General features: G+C 35.2%; 7 non-coding genes across 7 annotated transcripts; all 7 read right to left on the bottom strand.

Annotated features, from left to right (window-relative positions):
* Nucleotides 1–2422: 2422 nt before the first annotated feature.
* TRNAK-UUU (transfer RNA lysine (anticodon UUU)) lies at nucleotides 2423–2495 on the bottom strand. The gene has a single exon. It is a non-coding gene; the product is annotated as a tRNA-Lys (tRNA).
* Nucleotides 2496–4461: 1966 nt separating this feature from the next.
* TRNAK-UUU (transfer RNA lysine (anticodon UUU)) lies at nucleotides 4462–4534 on the bottom strand. Its single transcript has one exon. It is a non-coding gene; the product is annotated as a tRNA-Lys (tRNA).
* A 1467-nt stretch (nucleotides 4535–6001) lies between these two features.
* Nucleotides 6002–6074, bottom strand: TRNAK-UUU (transfer RNA lysine (anticodon UUU)). Its single transcript has one exon. It is a non-coding gene; the product is annotated as a tRNA-Lys (tRNA).
* A 3007-nt stretch (nucleotides 6075–9081) lies between these two features.
* TRNAK-UUU (transfer RNA lysine (anticodon UUU)) lies at nucleotides 9082–9154 on the bottom strand. The gene has a single exon. It is a non-coding gene; the product is annotated as a tRNA-Lys (tRNA).
* A 1467-nt stretch (nucleotides 9155–10621) lies between these two features.
* TRNAK-UUU (transfer RNA lysine (anticodon UUU)) lies at nucleotides 10622–10694 on the bottom strand. Its single transcript has one exon. It is a non-coding gene; the product is annotated as a tRNA-Lys (tRNA).
* Nucleotides 10695–11662: 968 nt separating this feature from the next.
* On the bottom strand, nucleotides 11663–11735 carry TRNAK-UUU (transfer RNA lysine (anticodon UUU)). Its single transcript has one exon. It is a non-coding gene; the product is annotated as a tRNA-Lys (tRNA).
* A 1467-nt stretch (nucleotides 11736–13202) lies between these two features.
* TRNAK-UUU (transfer RNA lysine (anticodon UUU)) lies at nucleotides 13203–13275 on the bottom strand. Its single transcript has one exon. It is a non-coding gene; the product is annotated as a tRNA-Lys (tRNA).
* Between the last annotated feature and the right edge of the window lie 540 nt (nucleotides 13276–13815).

Genomic DNA, 13815 nt, shown 5'->3' with positions numbered 1-13815 from the left:
AAATAATATGGCTATTTACTTCAGAATCACTTGTTTCCTCATCAACAATTTGAGAAATGATGATAATGACCTTTTTCACTTTTATCGCGGAAATCATTCACAGTATACGTTTTGCATGGCACAGAGAATATAGATTGCCATCGTTTAAAAGGCATACACGCCTGAACAGGGACTTGAACCCTGGACCCTCAGATTAAAAGTCTGATGCTCTACCGACTGAGCTATCCAGGTTTTTTTTTTATCTTGTACTCATCTGGAAAATGGGCAGTTCTGTAACCAATGCCAATTTAATCGTGGCCAATGTTCTGTAAAGTGTGAGCCGAAAGGCTTGGTTGGAAGGTCTCAGGATGCAAAAAGCTTTGATTGTCCCTTGGTTGAACATTTAGATCCCACCAAACTGTAAGTCTTAATGCCCTTCAAGATTCATTTTCAACTATACTGCTTGGGGAATTAATTTGTTAGCTGACTAATTTAATTACTATGTTGCTAACAAATTGGGATGAAGTTGGGTTAGATAGGAAATGAGGTGAAATGTCTAACCTTAATATACTTAGCATTTAATCTACAAGTAATATTTGCCTCGTAGCATTTTGTTTAGATGCTGCACCACTTTAAGTCCCACATAGCATCTCAAGTTTCTAGGAAATTATGTATTTGGATTGGACTGACCTGACTTGCACTTACAGATGTTCACTAATGTCCAGCTTTTATCAGTACATGACAGTGTAATGTAATCATACTGTGAAATTGTGTAATGGTAAGAGAAGTTGACCAACTAAGTCAATAAATCCACTTGCGATAAAAAAAAAAGTTTATTTCACCTTGGTTGATCATAGAGATCTTAGTACACTATAAGTATTCATACCCTCCAAGACTCAATTTCATCTGTACACTTAATTTACAGATGTACACTAATGTCATGCTTGTGTAATGGCATTATAATCCAGTCATACTGTGAATTTGTAAAATGTGAAGAGAAGTTCATCAGCTAAATCAATAAATTATGCCAATTTAATCGTGGCCAATGTTCTGTAAAGTGTGAGCCGAAAGGCTTGGTTGGAAGGTCTCAGGATGCAAAAAGCTTTGATTGTCCCTTGGTTGAACATTTAGATCCCACCAAACTGTAAGTCTTAATGCCCTTCAAGATTCATTTTCAACTATACTGCTTGGGGAATTAATTTGTTTGCTGTCTAATTTAATTACTATGTTGCTAACAAATTGGGATGAAGTGGGGTTAGATAGGAAATGAGGTGAAATGTCTAACCTTAATATACTTAGAATTTAATCTACAAGTAATATTTGCCTCGTAGCATTTTATTTAGATGCTGCACCACTTTAAGTCCCACATAGCATCTCAAGTTTCTAGGAAATTATGTATTTGGATTGGACTGACCTGACTTGCACTTACAGATGTTCACTAATGTCCAGCTTTTATCAGTACATGACAGTGTAATGTAATCATACTGTGAAATTGTGTAATGGTAAGAGAAGTTGACCAACTAAGTCAATAAATCTACTTGCGATAAAAAAAAAAGTTTATTTCACCTTGGTTGATCATAGAGATCTTAGTACACTATAAGTATTCATACCCTCCAAGACTCAATTTCATCTGTACACTTAATTTACAGATGTACACTAATGTCATGCTTGTGTAATGGCATTATAATCCAGTCATACTGTGAATTTGTAAAATGTGAAGATTAGTTCATCAGCTAAATCAACAAATTATCTTGCGTTATGCGTGGAGTTTCTGGTATTTTTGTCCAAATAATATGGCTATTTACTGCAGAATCACTTGTTGCCTCGTAGCATTTTATTTAGATGCTGCACCACTTTAAGTCCCACATAGCATCTCAAGTTTCTAGGAAATTATGTATTTGGATTGGACTGACCTGACTTGCACTTACAGATGTTCACTAATGTCCAGCTTTTATCAGTACATGACAGTGTAATGTAATCATACTGTGAAATTGTGTAATGGTAAGAGAAGTTGACCAACTAAGTCAATAAATCTACTTGCGATAAAAAAAAAAGTTTATTTCACCTTGGTTGATCATAGAGATCTTAGTACACTATAAGTATTCATACCCTCCAAGACTCAATTTCATCTGTACACTTAATTTACAGATGTACACTAATGTCATGCTTGTGTAATGGCATTATAATCCAGTCATACTGTGAATTTGTAAAATGTGAAGAGAAGTTCATCAGCTAAATCAATAAATTATCTTGCGTTATGCGTGGAGTTTCTTGTATTTTTGTTCAAATAATATGGCTATTTACTTCAGAATCACTTGTTTCCTCATCAACAATTTGAGAAATGATGATAATGACCTTTTTCACTTTTATCGCGGAAATCCTTCACAGCATACGTTTTGCATGGCACAGAGAATATAGATTGCCATCGTTTAAAAGGCATACACGCCTGAACAGGGACTTGAACCCTGGACCCTCAGATTAAAAGTCTGATGCTCTACCGACTGAGCTATCCAGGCTCTCTTTTTATCTTGTACTCATCTGGAAAATGGGCAGTTCTGTAACCAATGCCAATTTAATCGTGGCCAATGTTCTGTAAAGTGTGAGCCGAAAGGCTTGGTTGGAAGGTCTCAGGATGCAAAAAGCTTTGATTGTCCCTTGGTTGAACATTTAGATCCCACCAAACTGTAAGTCTTAATGCCCTTCAAGATTCATTTTCAACTATACTGCTTGGGGAATTAATTTGTTTGCTGTCTAATTTAATTACTATGTTGCTAACAAATTGGGATGAAGTGGGGTTAGATAGGAAATGAGGTGAAATGTCTAACCTTAATATACTTAGAATTTAATCTACAAGTAATATTTGCCTCGTAGCATTTTATTTAGATGCTGCACCACTTTAAGTCCCACATAGCATCTCAAGTTTCTAGGAAATTATGTATTTGGATTGGACTGACCTGACTTGCACTTACAGATGTTCACTAATGTCCAGCTTTTATCAGTACATGACAGTGTAATGTAATCATACTGTGAAATTGTGTAATGGTAAGAGAAGTTGACCAACTAAGTCAATAAATCTACTTGCGATAAAAAAAAAAGTTTATTTCACCTTGGTTGATCATAGAGATCTTAGTACACTATAAGTATTCATACCCTCCAAGACTCAATTTCATCTGTACACTTAATTTACAGATGTACACTAATGTCATGCTTGTGTAATGGCATTATAATCCAGTCATACTGTGAATTTGTAAAATGTGAAGATTAGTTCATCAGCTAAATCAACAAATTATCTTGCGTTATGCGTGGAGTTTCTGGTATTTTTGTCCAAATAATATGGCTGTTTACTGCAGAATCACTTGTTGCCTCGTAGCATTTTATTTAGATGCTGCACCACTTTAAGTCCCACATAGCATCTCAAGTTTCTAGGAAATTATGTATTTGGATTGGACTGACCTGACTTGCACTTACAGATGTTCACTAATGTCCAGCTTTTATCAGTACATGACAGTGTAATGTAATCATACTGTGAAATTGTGTAATGGTAAGAGAAGTTGACCAACTAAGTCAATAAATCTACTTGCGATAAAAAAAAAAGTTTATTTCACCTTGGTTGATCATAGAGATCTTAGTACACTATAAGTATTCATACCCTCCAAGACTCAATTTCATCTGTACACTTAATTTACAGATGTACACTAATGTCATGCTTGTGTAATGGCATTATAATCCAGTCATACTGTGAATTTGTAAAATGTGAAGAGAAGTTCATCAGCTAAATCAATAAATTATCTTGCGTTATGCGTGGAGTTTCTTGTATTTTTGTTCAAATAATATGGCTATTTACTTCAGAATCACTTGTTGCCTCGTAGCATTTTATTTAGATGCTGCACCACTTTAAGTCCCACATAGCATCTCAAGTTTCTAGGAAATTATGTATTTGGATTGGACTGACCTGACTTGCACTTACAGATGTTCACTAATGTCCAGCTTTTATCAGTACATGACAGTGTAATGTAATCATACTGTGAAATTGTGTAATGGTAAGAGAAGTTGACCAACTAAGTCAATAAATCTACTTGCGATAAAAAAAAAAGTTTATTTCACCTTGGTTGATCATAGAGATCTTAGTACACTATAAGTATTCATACCCTCCAAGACTCAATTTCATCTGTACACTTAATTTACAGATGTACACTAATGTCATGCTTGTGTAATGGCATTATAATCCAGTCATACTGTGAATTTGTAAAATGTGAAGAGAAGTTCATCAGCTAAATCAATAAATTATCTTGCGTTATGCGTGGAGTTTCTTGTATTTTTGTTCAAATAATATGGCTATTTACTTCAGAATCACTTGTTTCCTCATCAACAATTTGAGAAATGATGATAATGACCTTTTTCACTTTTATCGCGGAAATCCTTCACAGCATACGTTTTGCATGGCACAGAGAATATAGATTGCCATCATTTAAAAGGCATACACGCCTGAACAGGGACTTGAACCCTGGACCCTCAGATTAAAAGTCTGATGCTCTACCGACTGAGCTATCCAGGCTCTCTTTTTATCTTGTACTCATCTGGAAAATGGGCAGTTCTGTAACCAATGCCAATTTAATCGTGGCCAATGTTCTGTAAAGTGTGAGCCGAAAGGTTTGGTTGCAAGGTCTCAGGATGCAAAAAGCTTTGATTGTCCCTTGGTTGAACATTTAGATCCCACCAAACTGTAAGTCTTAATGCCCTTCAAGATTCATTTTCAACTATACTGCTTGGGGAATTAATTTGTTTGCTGTCTAATTTAATTACTATGTTGCTAACAAATTGGGATGAAGTGGGGTTAGATAGGAAATGAGGTGAAATGTCTAACCTTAATATACTTAGAATTTAATCTACAAGTAATATTTGCCTCGTAGCATTTTATTTAGATGCTGCACCACTTTAAGTCCCACATAGCATCTCAAGTTTCTAGGAAATTATGTATTTGGATTGGACTGACCTGACTTGCACTTACAGATGTTCACTAATGTCCAGCTTTTATCAGTACATGACAGTGTAATGTAATCATACTGTGAAATTGTGTAATGGTAAGAGAAGTTGACCAACTAAGTCAATAAATCTACTTGCGATAAAAAAAAAAGTTTATTTCACCTTGGTTGATCATAGAGATCTTAGTACACTATAAGTATTCATACCCTCCAAGACTCAATTTCATCTGTACACTTAATTTACAGATGTACACTAATGTCATGCTTGTGTAATGGCATTATAATCCAGTCATACTGTGAATTTGTAAAATGTGAAGATTAGTTCATCAGCTAAATCAACAAATTATCTTGCGTTATGCGTGGAGTTTCTGGTATTTTTGTCCAAATAATATGGCTATTTACTGCAGAATCACTTGTTGCCTCGTAGCATTTTATTTAGATGCTGCACCACTTTAAGTCCCACATAGCATCTCAAGTTTCTAGGAAATTATGTATTTGGATTGGACTGACCTGACTTGCACTTACAGATGTTCACTAATGTCCAGCTTTTATCAGTACATGACAGTGTAATGTAATCATACTGTGAAATTGTGTAATGGTAAGAGAAGTTGACCAACTAAGTCAATAAATCTACTTGCGATAAAAAAAAAAGTTTATTTCACCTTGGTTGATCATAGAGATCTTAGTACACTATAAGTATTCATACCCTCCAAGACTCAATTTCATCTGTACACTTAATTTACAGATGTACACTAATGTCATGCTTGTGTAATGGCATTATAATCCAGTCATACTGTGAATTTGTAAAATGTGAAGAGAAGTTCATCAGCTAAATCAATAAATTATCTTGCGTTATGCGTGGAGTTTCTTGTATTTTTGTTCAAATAATATGGCTATTTACTTCAGAATCACTTGTTTCCTCATCAACAATTTGAGAAATGATGATAATGACCTTTTTCACTTTTATCGCGGAAATCCTTCACAGCATACGTTTTGCATGGCACAGAGAATATAGATTGCCATCGTTTAAAAGGCATACACGCCTGAACAGGGACTTGAACCCTGGACCCTCAGATTAAAAGTCTGATGCTCTACCGACTGAGCTATCCAGGCTCTCTTTTTATCTTGTACTCATCTGGAAAATGGGCAGTTCTGTAACCAATGCCAATTTAATCGTGGCCAATGTTCTGTAAAGTGTGAGCCGAAAGGCTTGGTTGGAAGGTCTCAGGATGCAAAAAGCTTTGATTGTCCCTTGGTTGAACATTTAGATCCCACCAAACTGTAAGTCTTAATGCCCTTCAAGATTCATTTTCAACTATACTGCTTGGGGAATTAATTTGTTTGCTGTCTAATTTAATTACTATGTTGCTAACAAATTGGGATGAAGTGGGGTTAGATAGGAAATGAGGTGAAATGTCTAACCTTAATATACTTAGAATTTAATCTACAAGTAATATTTGCCTCGTAGCATTTTATTTAGATGCTGCACCACTTTAAGTCCCACATAGCATCTCAAGTTTCTAGGAAATTATGTATTTGGATTGGACTGACCTGACTTGCACTTACAGATGTTCACTAATGTCCAGCTTTTATCAGTACATGACAGTGTAATGTAATCATACTGTGAAATTGTGTAATGGTAAGAGAAGTTGACCAACTAAGTCAATAAATCTACTTGCGATAAAAAAAAAAGTTTATTTCACCTTGGTTGATCATAGAGATCTTAGTACACTATAAGTATTCATACCCTCCAAGACTCAATTTCATCTGTACACTTAATTTACAGATGTACACTAATGTCATGCTTGTGTAATGGCATTATAATCCAGTCATACTGTGAATTTGTAAAATGTGAAGATTAGTTCATCAGCTAAATCAACAAATTATCTTGCGTTATGCGTGGAGTTTCTGGTATTTTTGTCCAAATAATATGGCTATTTACTGCAGAATCACTTGTTGCCTCGTAGCATTTTATTTAGATGCTGCACCACTTTAAGTCCCACATAGCATCTCAAGTTTCTAGGAAATTATGTATTTGGATTGGACTGACCTGACTTGCACTTACAGATGTTCACTAATGTCCAGCTTTTATCAGTACATGACAGTGTAATGTAATCATACTGTGAAATTGTGTAATGGTAAGAGAAGTTGACCAACTAAGTCAATAAATCTACTTGCGATAAAAAAAAAAGTTTATTTCACCTTGGTTGATCATAGAGATCTTAGTACACTATAAGTATTCATACCCTCCAAGACTCAATTTCATCTGTACACTTAATTTACAGATGTACACTAATGTCATGCTTGTGTAATGGCATTATAATCCAGTCATACTGTGAATTTGTAAAATGTGAAGAGAAGTTCATCAGCTAAATCAATAAATTATCTTGCGTTATGCGTGGAGTTTCTTGTATTTTTGTTCAAATAATATGGCTATTTACTTCAGAATCACTTGTTTCCTCATCAACAATTTGAGAAATGATGATAATGACCTTTTTCACTTTTATCGCGGAAATCCTTCACAGCATACGTTTTGCATGGCACAGAGAATATAGATTGCCATCGTTTAAAAGGCATACACGCCTGAACAGGGACTTGAAGCCTGGACCCTCAGATTAAAAGTCTGATGCTCTACCGACTGAGCTATCCAGGCTCTCTTTTTATCTTGTACTCATCTGGAAAATGGGCAGTTCTGTAACCAATGCCAATTTAATCGTGGCCAATGTTCTGTAAAGTGTGAGCCGAAAGGCTTGGTTGGAAGGTCTCAGGATGCAAAAAGCTTTGATTGTCCCTTGGTTGAACATTTAGATCCCACCAAACTGTAAGTCTTAATGCCCTTCAAGATTCATTTTCAACTATACTGCTTGGGGAATTAATTTGTTTGCTGTCTAATTTAATTACTATGTTGCTAACAAATTGGGATGAAGTGGGGTTAGATAGGAAATGAGGTGAAATGTCTAACCTTAATATACTTAGAATTTAATCTACAAGTAATATTTGCCTCGTAGCATTTTATTTAGATGCTGCACCACTTTAAGTCCCACATAGCATCTCAAGTTTCTAGGAAATTATGTATTTGGATTGGACTGACCTGACTTGCACTTACAGATGTTCACTAATGTCCAGCTTTTATCAGTACATGACAGTGTAATGTAATCATACTGTGAAATTGTGTAATGGTAAGAGAAGTTGACCAACTAAGTCAATAAATCTACTTGCGATAAAAAAAAAAGTTTATTTCACCTTGGTTGATCATAGAGATCTTAGTACACTATAAGTATTCATACCCTCCAAGACTCAATTTCATCTGTACACTTAATTTACAGATGTACACTAATGTCATGCTTGTGTAATGGCATTATAATCCAGTCATACTGTGAATTTGTAAAATGTGAAGATTAGTTCATCAGCTAAATCAACAAATTATCTTGCGTTATGCGTGGAGTTTCTGGTATTTTTGTCCAAATAATATGGCTATTTACTGCAGAATCACTTGTCGCCTCGTAGCATTTTATTTAGATGCTGCACCACTTTAAGTCCCACATAGCATCTCAAGTTTCTAGGAAATTATGTATTTGGATTGGACTGACCTGACTTGCACTTACAGATGTTCACTAATGTCCAGCTTTTATCAGTACATGACAGTGTAATGTAATCATACTGTGAAATTGTGTAATGGTAAGAGAAGTTGACCAACTAAGTCAATAAATCTACTTGCGATAAAAAAAAAAGTTTATTTCACCTTGGTTGATCATAGAGATCTTAGTACACTATAAGTATTCATACCCTCCAAGACTCAATTTCATCTGTACACTTAATTTACAGATGTACACTAATGTCATGCTTGTGTAATGGCATTATAATCCAGTCATACTGTGAATTTGTAAAATGTGAAGAGAAGTTCATCAGCTAAATCAATAAATTATCTTGCGTTATGCGTGGAGTTTCTTGTATTTTTGTTCAAATAATATGGCTATTTACTTCAGAATCACTTGTTTCCTCATCAACAATTTGAGAAATGATGATAATGACCTTTTTCACTTTTATCGCGGAAATCCTTCACAGCATACGTTTTGCATGGCACAGAGAATATAGATTGCCATCATTTAAAAGGCATACACGCCTGAACAGGGACTTGAACCCTGGACCCTCAGATTAAAAGTCTGATGCTCTACCGACTGAGCTATCCAGGCTCTCTTTTTATCTTGTACTCATCTGGAAAATGGGCAGTTCTGTAACCAATGCCAATTTAATCGTGGCCAATGTTCTGTAAAGTGTGAGCCGAAAGGTTTGGTTGCAAGGTCTCAGGATGCAAAAAGCTTTGATTGTCCCTTGGTTGAACATTTAGATCCCACCAAACTTTAAGTCTTAATGCCCTTCAAGATTCATTTTCAACTATACTGCTTGGGGAATTAATTTGTTTGCTGTCTAATTTAATTACTATGTTGCTAACAAATTGGGATGAAGTGGGGTTAGATAGGAAATGAGGTGAAATGTCTAACCTTAATATACTTAGAATTTAATCTACAAGTAATATTTGCCTCGTAGCATTTTATTTAGATGCTGCACCACTTTAAGTCCCACATAGCATCTCAAGTTTCTAGGAAATTATGTATTTGGATTGGACTGACCTGACTTGCACTTACAGATGTTCACTAATGTCCAGCTTTTATCAGTACATGACAGTGTAATGTAATCATACTGTGAAATTGTGTAATGGTAAGAGAAGTTGACCAACTAAGTCAATAAATCTACTTGCGATAAAAAAAAAAGTTTATTTCACCTTGGTTGATCATAGAGATCTTAGTACACTATAAGTATTCATACCCTCCAAGACTCAATTTCATCTGTACACTTAATTTACAGATGTACACTAATGTCATGCTTGTGTAATGGCATTATAATCCAGTCATACTGTGAATTTGTAAAATGTGAAGATTAGTTCATCAGCTAAATCAACAAATTATCTTGCGTTATGCGTGGAGTTTCTGGTATTTTTGTCCAAATAATATGGCTATTTACTGCAGAATCACTTGTTGCCTCGTAGCATTTTATTTAGATGCTGCACCACTTTAAGTCCCACATAGCATCTCAAGTTTCTAGGAAATTATGTATTTTGATTGGACTGACCTGACTTGCACTTACAGATGTTCACTAATGTCCAGCTTTTATCAGTACATGACAGTGTAATGTAATCATACTGTGAAATTGTGTAATGGTAAGAGAAGTTGACCAACTAAGTCAATAAATCTACTTGCGATAAAAAAAAAAGTTTATTTCACCTTGGTTGATCATAGAGATCTTAGTACACTATAAGTATTCATACCCTCCAAGACTCAATTTCATCTGTACACTTAATTTACAGATGTACACTAATGTCATGCTTGTGTAATGGCATTATAATCCAGTCATACTGTGAATTTGTAAAATGTGAAGAGAAGTTCATCAGCTAAATCAATAAATTATCTTGCGTTATGCGTGGAGTTTCTTGTATTTTTGTTCAAATAATATGGCTATTTACTTCAGAATCACTTGTTTCCTCATCAACAATTTGAGAAATGATGATAATGACCTTTTTCACTTTTATCGCGGAAATCCTTCACAGCATACGTTTTGCATGGCACAGAGAATATAGATTGCCATCGTTTAAAAGGCATACATGCCTGAACAGGGACTTGAACCCTGGACCCTCAGATTAAAAGTCTGATGCTCTACCGACTGAGCTATCCAGGCTCTCTTTTTATCTTGTACTCATCTGGAAAATGGGCAGTTCTGTAACCAATGCCAATTTAATCGTGGCCAATGTTCTGTAAAGTGTGAGCCGAAAGGCTTGGTTGGAAGGTCTCAGGATGCAAAAAGCTTTGATTGTCCCTTGGTTGAACATTTAGATCCCACCAAACTGTAAGTCTTAATGCCCTTCAAGATTCATTTTCAACTATACTGCTTGGGGAATTAATTTGTTTGCTGTCTAATTTAATTACTATGTTGCTAACAAATTGGGATGAAGTGGGGTTAGATAGGAAATGAGGTGAAATGTCTAACCTTAATATACTTAGAATTTAATCTACAAGTAATATTTGCCTCGTAGCATTTTATTTAGATGCTGCACCACTTTAAGTCCCACATAGCATCTCAAGTTTCTAGGAAATTATGTATTTGGATTGGACTGACCTGACTTGCACTTACAGATGTTCACTAATGTCCAGCTTTTATCAGTACATGACAGTGTAATGTAATCATACTGTGAAATTGTGTAATGGTAAGAGAAGTTGACCAACTAAGTCAATAAATCTACTTGCGATAAAAAAAAAAGTTTATTTCACCTTGGTTGATCATAGAGATCTTAGTACACTATAAGTATTCATACCCTCCAAGACTCAATTTCATCTGTACACTTAATTTACAGATGTACACTAATGTCATGCTTGTGTAATGGCATTATAATCCAGTCATACTGTGAATTTGTAAAATGTGAAGAGAAGTTCATCAGCTAAATCAATAAATTATCTTGCGTTATGCGTGGAGTTTCTTGTATTTTTGTTCAAATAATATGGCTATTTACTTCAGAATCACTTGTTTCCTCATCAACAATTTGAGAAATGATGATAATGACCTTTTTCACTTTTATCGCGGAAATCCTTCACAGCATACGTTTTGCATGGCACAGAGAATATAGATTGCCATCATTTAAAAGGCATACACGCCTGAACAGGGACTTGAACCCTGGACCCTCAGATTAAAAGTCTGATGCTCTACCGACTGAGCTATCCAGGCTCTCTTTTTATCTTGTACTCATCTGGAAAATGGGCAGTTCTGTAACCAATGCCAATTTAATCGTGGCCAATGTTCTGTAAAGTGTGAGCCGAAAGGCTTGGTTGGAAGGTCTCAGGATGCAAAAAGCTTTGATTGTCCCTTGGTTGAACATTTAGATCCCACCAAACTGTAAGTCTTAATGCCCTTCAAGATTCATTTTCAACTATACTGCTTGGGGAATTAATTTGTTTGCTGTCTAATTTAATTACTATGTTGCTAACAAATTGGGATGAAGTGGGGTTAGATAGGAAATGAGGTGAAATGTCTAACCTTAATATACTTAGAATTTAATCTACAAGTAATATTTGCCTCGTAGCATTTTATTTAGATGCTGCACCACTTTAAGTCCCACATAGCATCTCAAGTTTCTAGGAAATTATGTATTTGGATTGGACTGACCTGACTTGCACTTACAGATGTTCACTAATGTCCAGCTTTTATCAGTACATGACAGTGTAATGTAATCATACTGTGAAATTGTGTAATGGTAAGAGAAGTTGACCAACTAAGTCAATAAATCTACTTGCGATAAAAAAAAAAGTTTATTTCACCTTGGTTGATCATAGAGATCTTAGTACACTATAAGTATTCATACCCTCCAAGACTTAATTTCATCTGTACACTTAATTTACAGATGTACACTAATGTCATGCTTGTGTAATGGCATTATAATCCAGTCATACTGTGAATTTGTAAAATGTGAAGATTAGTTCATCAGCTAAATCAACAAATTATCTTGCGTTATGCGTGGAGTTTCTGGTATTTTTGTCCAAATAATATGGCTATTTACTGCAGAATCACTTGTTGCCTCGTAGCATTTTATTTAGATGCTGCACCACTTTAAGTCCCACATAGCATCTCAAGTTTCTAGGAAATTATGTATTTGGATTGGACTGACCTGACTTGCACTTACAGATGTTCACTAATGTCCAGCTTTTATCAGTACATGACAGTGTAATGTAATCATACTGTGAAATTGTGTAATGGTAAGAGAAGTTGACCAACTAAGTCAATAAATCTACTTGCGATAAAAAAAAAAGTTTATTTCACCTTGGTTGATCATAGAGATCTTAGTACACTATAAGTATTCATACCCTCCAAGACTCAATTTCATCTGTACACTTAATTTACAGATGTACACTAATGTCATGCTTGTGTAATGGCATTATAATCCAGTCATACTGTGAATTTGTAAAATGTGAAGAGAAGTTCATCAGCTAAATCAATAAATTATCTTGCGTTATGCGTGGAGTTTCTTGTATTTTTGTTCAAATAATATGGCTATTTACTTCAGAATCACTTGTTTCCTCATCAACAATTTGAGAAATGATGATAATGACCTTTTTCACTTTTATCGCGGAAATCCTTCACAGCATACGTTTTGCATGGCACAGAGAATATAGATTGCCATCGTTTAAAAGGCATACACGCCTGAACAGGGACTTGAACCCTGGACCCTCAGATTAAAAGTCTGATGCTCTACCGACTGAGCTATCCAGGCTCTCTTTTTATCTTGTACTCATCTGGAAAATGGGCAGTTCTGTAACCAATGCCAATTTAATCGTGGCCAATGTTCTGTAAAGTGTGAGCCGAAAGGCTTGGTTGGAAGGTCTCAGGATGCAAAAAGCTTTGATTGTCCCTTGGTTGAACATTTAGATCCCACCAAACTGTAAGTCTTAATGCCCTTCAAGATTCATTTTCAACTATACTGCTTGGGGAATTAATTTGTTTGCTGTCTAATTTAATTACTATGTTGCTAACAAATTGGGATGAAGTGGGGTTAGATAGGAAATGAGGTGAAATGTCTAACCTTAATATACTTAGAATTTAATCTACAAGTAATATTTGCCTCGTAGCATTTTATTTAGATGCTGCACCACTTTAAGTCCCACATAGCATCTCAAGTTTCTAGGAAATTATGTATTTGGATTGGACTGACCTGACTTGCACTTACAGATGTTCACTAATGTCCAGCTTTTATCAGTACATGACAGTGTAATGTAATCATACTGTGAAATTGTGTAATGGTAAGAGAAGTTGA

The sequence above is a fragment of the Mixophyes fleayi genome, unplaced genomic scaffold (assembly GCF_038048845.1).
Source record: "Mixophyes fleayi isolate aMixFle1 unplaced genomic scaffold, aMixFle1.hap1 Scaffold_128, whole genome shotgun sequence".
Classification (NCBI taxonomy): Eukaryota; Metazoa; Chordata; class Amphibia; order Anura; family Limnodynastidae; genus Mixophyes; species Mixophyes fleayi.
The sequence above is the reverse complement of the archived record's forward strand: the minus strand, read 5'-3'. Positions and strand labels throughout refer to the sequence as shown.